We start from the raw sequence: 6,000 nt of genomic DNA on the forward strand, positions 1-6,000 counted from the left end.
CCAATCAGATAAGTGAAACATTGCATCTCAATGTGCATTCTCATGAGAGTTTTAAAAGTATGAACTGTGGCCAAACATCTTTTCAAACACTGACAAGGGGCCCCAGGTTTTTCTCCCCCATTTTTAGATGAAATTTGCGTGCTCATCTGTGAGCTCTGCTGCCTCTTCTGGCAATGGGAGAGTATTGCATCTTCCTCAATGTGCAACCCCGTCATTATGAGCCTTGGGGCGTTACTTAGATTTTGGAGAAGAAAGTGGATCTTTCCCCTTTAAGCATCCATCCTGCTCTCTCTCCGGCGCTGGTCTCCGGGTGTTGCCATCTTCCCATTCTCCTTTGCTCTCCCCCGCCCAGCTCCATCCTGTGCCATACCATCCGGATCCGGCCTCACAAGCCAGCTGCTGAGCCATTCTGGCGGGATTTTAGCTCTTGGGAATGAGCGTGGAGGAGGCCTCCTCCCGTGGCTCTGGCCCTGTCTTCTGGTCTCCGCCACGTGATGCTCTCATGTTCCGTGGGCACGGCCTATTCATCTGATGGCACTAGTGCGTCTCGGACAGCTAACAGGAGTCACGTGCTCCGTGCACACCCCGCCCTCGCCAGGCTTCATATCCTCGGCCCCCTCTGTCCCCTTCCTGCGGTGCCCTCGGCAAGCCCAGCATGGGTGTGTCAGCCCTTGAGCTCCTCTACATGCGCTCGCTACCTGTCTTGTGGCACCTGCCGCGTTTGCTTGTAACCCAGCTCTTTTCTCTCTCCCCCTCCCGCAGCTGTGGGGCGGGGAAGGACCCTTGTCTATCTTTGCAACCCCAGGGTGCAGCTCAGTGCCTGATGCACAATAAACGTGTGTTCTTACAGCCGGCGGCCGCACCAGGAAACATTTCCCAGCCTCTCTTCTCTCTTAAAAATTCCGTCCTCAAATCTCAGCAGATCTTAAATGGTTAATAAGAGAAATAACACGTGTATTGACTATATTTTCTTATTTATTTTATTTTTCATTCTTTTATTTCTATTTTTGGCTGCACTGCACAGCATGCAGGATCTTAGTTCCCTGACCAGGATGGAACATGTTCCCCCTGCGGTGGAAGTGCGGAGTCCTCACCACTGGACCACCAGGGAATCCCCCCCTATATTTTCGTATTTTCTCTATGGCATTTGGGGCCTTGATGCTGGAGAGACTGCCCCTCCAGGGCTAGTGAATTCCTAGAAAGAGCAGACCACTACCCCGTGAGCACAGGCCAACTGGCCCAGAGCCCACAGCCCAACTGACTCCCTCATCAAACACATACGCTGCCCGTATTCCCTCTGCCCTAAATCACCCCCAGGCCAGGTCCTGGGAAACTGGGCACCACGTCTATAGCCCAGAGCTCCCTGAAACGATTCAAACTGTGCAATCCTAAGCTTCCTCAGGTACCTACCCTGCCTCACCCATTCGTTCCCGTGAAAACCCCTTTAAAGGCTCTGGGCCCTGCTCTGCCCTCTCACCCCACTGCCCCCGGACCCGCCCTGGTGCTTCCCTCCATGGCCCTGCGTGCTGTGTCTCCTGTTTCTAGGGACCTGTGAGTTTAAACTTCTTCTCTCCTGACGGTCATTTCCATGTTTGTGTGTTTTACCACACACACCTGATTAAAGCAAATCCCGTGTCCATTTTTAGAACAACGTGGAAGCAGATTACTGTTATGGGCCCAGACCGAGCATCTAAAGTTCTAAGATCTTCACTGAGTACTGCTGTCCTCTCCCTCCCCCAACTTCCTCCCTGGCCCCAGTGAAAAAGACCACCAAATTTTGAAGGAAAACTAAGGGATGAAATCGGGGATCCAGCTGATTTCAGCCCTTGGTTAATGATTAAAAGCCAGGTAGCCCAAGGTTTTATTTGCAGAGTTGGTACCTTTTATTTTTTTAAATTTAAAAAAAAATTTTACATCTTTATTGGAGTATAATTGCTTTACAATGGTGTGTTTTTATTAAAAGAGAAAGCTGAAAAAGCCTGAAGATATAAAAACCCATTTACCCCACACCTCTCCCTTCCCCAGACATTGAATACTTCCCAGGGGTTCTTATCTGGACCACTCTGTGGATAAAGACCTAGTTATTTGCACTCCATCAGTGGGAAGGAGGGAACACATACAGGCACCCAGACACAGCTAAATGCGTCCAGCATGGGCAGCACAGGGCGATGGGGGCCCTTGAAGGGCAGGGCAGCCTCAAAGTTGACTCCCAAGCTGGGACCAGGGGCCCCTCCACGCCTGGGCCCCAGGTCACATCTCATAGTCTTTCCTTGAATCAGCTGCAACCTGGCCCCCTGGACACGGAGAAATCACTCCCATCCTAAACTTTTCCCTGGAGGCCCCTTAGTGGCCACCCTGATGGACAGTAGACTCTGTAAGGTGGGCAGGAGCACTGAATCTTTGCTCCTGGTAACCTCCGGTCACAATGTTTCGTCAGCTGACCAACACACAACCTCCTCGTGTGTGTTTCTTTTTAAAGATGCCTTATTTAATATACGTCAATTCATTAACATTAAACTCACGGCCAGCAGCAGTGCGACTCACGCCCGAAGGAAGCTTACCTAACCTGCATTTTCTCAAGAAGGCACGGCCCAGCCCTCCTGCGCTCAGGACACGAGGCGGCCCTTCAGCCCTATGTCTGGGGGGGCCCTTTTAAATTTTATTTATTTATTTATTTACTTATTGGCTGTGTTGGGTCTTCGTTTCTGTGCGTGGGCTTTCTCTAGTTGCGGCGAGCGGGGGCCTCTCACTGTCGCGGCCTCTCTTGTTGCGGAGCACAGGCTCCAGACGCGCAGGCTCAGTAGTTGTGGCTCACGGGCTTCGTTGCTCCGCAGCATGTGGGATCTTCCCAGACCAGGGCTCGAACCCGTGTCCCCTGCATTGGCAGGTGGATTCTCAACCACTGCGCCACCAGGGAAGCCCCTGGGGGGCCCTTTTAAATAGTGAAATCAGCCACCAAAAGCACAACATTCGAAAAAAGGTGGCCCTAAACAGAGCACGGAGAGGACGCTTGTTTCATTGTGACGCACGGGGAGGGGCAGAGTGGGGCACATGCACTCTCAGCGGGGAACGGGCGCTTTGAGACACTCCCGTTTTCTGCGGTTCCTCGTGATCTGGGATTCCACATAAATGTGAGAAAGTAGCTGAATTTGCAGGTAATGAGAATTGAGGGTATTTTGCCATAATTTCCGGTCTGTCCATTCACCTGGATCCTGGGTCTCAAAAGTGAATGCCTCCAGGGGCCGGACGGGCCACGTGAGGTCTGGTGAGACTCAAGTGGCCTCGTCTGCAGGGGGCTTGGCTACCACTCCAGCTGGGTCTTACTCTGGGACTTCAGGCCTGATTGCGTTGGGGCCCCATCATTTCTGCTTGGGCTGGGGGGCTGGGGTTAGAGGCTGAGATTTCATGTTTATTTGGGGGTGGGTTTTGGGGGGCTAGGGCTCCCCATGGCATCCTTGGTGCTGCCCTAGGTACTCTATTTTGTCAGAGCTCCTGATTTTTCATGAGAAAGCTGGATATCCAGATAGTTATCTGAAATATCAGGATTTTAAAATATAGGTGGTTCGTTAAAAACCAAACCAAACAAAACATAAAACATTGTGCAGGCCGAAGGGGGCAAGAGTCATCTGGGCATGAGTCTGCTGTGTTCCCAGATGCCGTTGTCACCCAGACTATAGGTGAGAAGCTGCCGGCAGGCCAAGAGCGTACACCTGCTCATCCCCTGCCCGTTCAGTTTGCCGTGGTTGCTCGAATCCATCGACATTATCTGCAAATGTTTCTGCTTTAAGGAAGGACTGACATTGGAGCGGGGTGTGAATTTGTGTCTGTACTGGGAGCACAGTTGAGCCGTTGGAGGTTAAACCTCTACCTTGAGTGGGTTATTATAGAGGTTTGTATACGTTGAATTAAGGGCATTTTTACCCCTGGCCCTACATGAACCTAACCAATAGCTACCGAAGACTGGCTTGTCCCAATAATGAGGAAAGCATGACTTCTCCATGGAAAGTGAAGATTTCCCTAGCATTTTCAAGTATAGCTGGGGTCCCTCCAATAAGTGTGTTTTTTTCATCTTGTGCTTCTTGTGTATGAAAGCATTCTGTGAGGTTATGTCCATGAAAACAAACGCCTTTTTTCTTTTCCTAATAAAAGCAGCCTAATGAAAGATAAGGATGAGGTTATACCATGGCTACCGTGGCTGTCAACAAGCCTTTTGAGATTTTCTTTTTCTGTTGAAATCGTTAATGAATTGCAGTTTTCCACGGACCTCGTTGAAGGTGGCTTTTCAGATATGGGAGCAGAAAATCAGAGAGATGCTTTTTCCGTGTGGAATGTCAAAGGGCTTCATTTGGTCTTGTGGCTACAGACGTAGTCAGGTCTGGGACCAATCTTGCTAATTACAGCAGGTGGATCTTTGGCCCGAGGAAGAAAGCAAGGCTCCGGGGCGCTTCTCCGTGACCGCTTTGGGACCTTCACAAGTGACAAGCCGCCCATCTGAAAGCCGCTTGGGTTATAATGATTCTCGAATGGGCTTTTATGTGGACGAGGAACACGACCCGAGGCCTCGGGGACACCAGAGATGATGCTTTTTATGCAGCTCGAGATGTGAGCAGAGAGCAAAAGCAATTGCAAAACATAAGCAACCGCTGCTTTTTCGAACATTATAAAGTATACTTTGAATGAAGACAGTGCAGACTCGTGCGTGAATCGTCCCTAGACGTCACATTTTCAGGAGAGAGAAATCTGGGCTTTGCCCTTTCTATGGACCAGGGGTGGACCTAGACATTTTACATGGGGGAGACCTCACTTATTCAAACTTTTCAGTGAACCAGACTGATGGGGGTGATTCTTCTCATTTTGCAGGGAGGAGACTGAAGTCACCAAGTCAGCCTGGGGCGCAGCTGGGACGGGAGCTCCAGTCTGTAGACCCCCGAGCTTGTGCTCGCAGGGGCCCAAAGACGGTGGGTCGACAGTGGAGGAAGGGTGGCGTGGACGTGGCCTGAGCCCTGTCCACTTTCCTGTTCTTTTGGGACGGGTAGTGGGAGGGGTCAGGCTGACGGAGCACCTGCTGGGAAGCTCAGAGGGCTTTAGCCGTGTAGTACCTGTTCGGACCACCTTGTAAGATTTGCCTTAAGTCATGGGCATGGTTGCACATTTATGGCCAGTGTGAGAAAAAAACCTGCTCATTCATGGCGTCCCGTGGCTTCATTACTTGATTAATAACGCCTGGGTGGAGAGATTTATTTTCCTTTTTCTCTTGTTTCTATAAACTCTTCAGCCAGATCCCTTTACCAACCCCATCTCCTCACACCTCCTGGGGAAATTTGCTTTCTTTGGCCTTTGAATAGTCTGTTTCTGTCAACTGGATTCTTCCTGTTGCCTTTTCCATCAATTTTGTAAAAGAACTGGATAGAGGGCACACATGTGTTCACCATCTCGATGCTGCTGCGAACATGTACTGTATTTGCTTTGGCACATGCCGTCCTGTGCATTTCTCTGGCCACCCACCAATCCTTTTTTTTCCCTTTAAATACATTTCGAAGGAGGTTGCAGACGTTATACACTTCAGCATGTATTTCATTGACTAGATTTCAAAAATATTTATGTTTGGTGTCTTTTCTGTCAAGTAAAAATTCATTTATGGTGACATGCACAATTCTTATGTATACCTTTCGGTGAGTTTTTTCCATTTGCTTTTATCACACTCAAATCTCCTCTCATGCTAAGTCAGACAGAGAAAGACAAATATCATAGGAGATCACTTATATGTGGAATCTAAAAAAATGATACAAACGAACTTATTTACAAAACAGAAACAGACTCACATACATAGAAAATAAACTTATGGTTACCAAAGGGGAAAGGGGGGGATAAATGAGAAGTTTGGGATTAGCAGATACCCACTACTATATATAAAGTAGATAAACAACAAAGACCTACTGCATAGCACAGGGAACTCTACTCAATATCTTCTTTTAATAATGCCTGTCCAACGCCTCCCTT

The sequence above is a fragment of the Pseudorca crassidens genome, chromosome 15, assembly GCF_039906515.1.
Source record: "Pseudorca crassidens isolate mPseCra1 chromosome 15, mPseCra1.hap1, whole genome shotgun sequence".
NCBI classification, from domain to species: Eukaryota; Metazoa; Chordata; class Mammalia; order Artiodactyla; family Delphinidae; genus Pseudorca; species Pseudorca crassidens.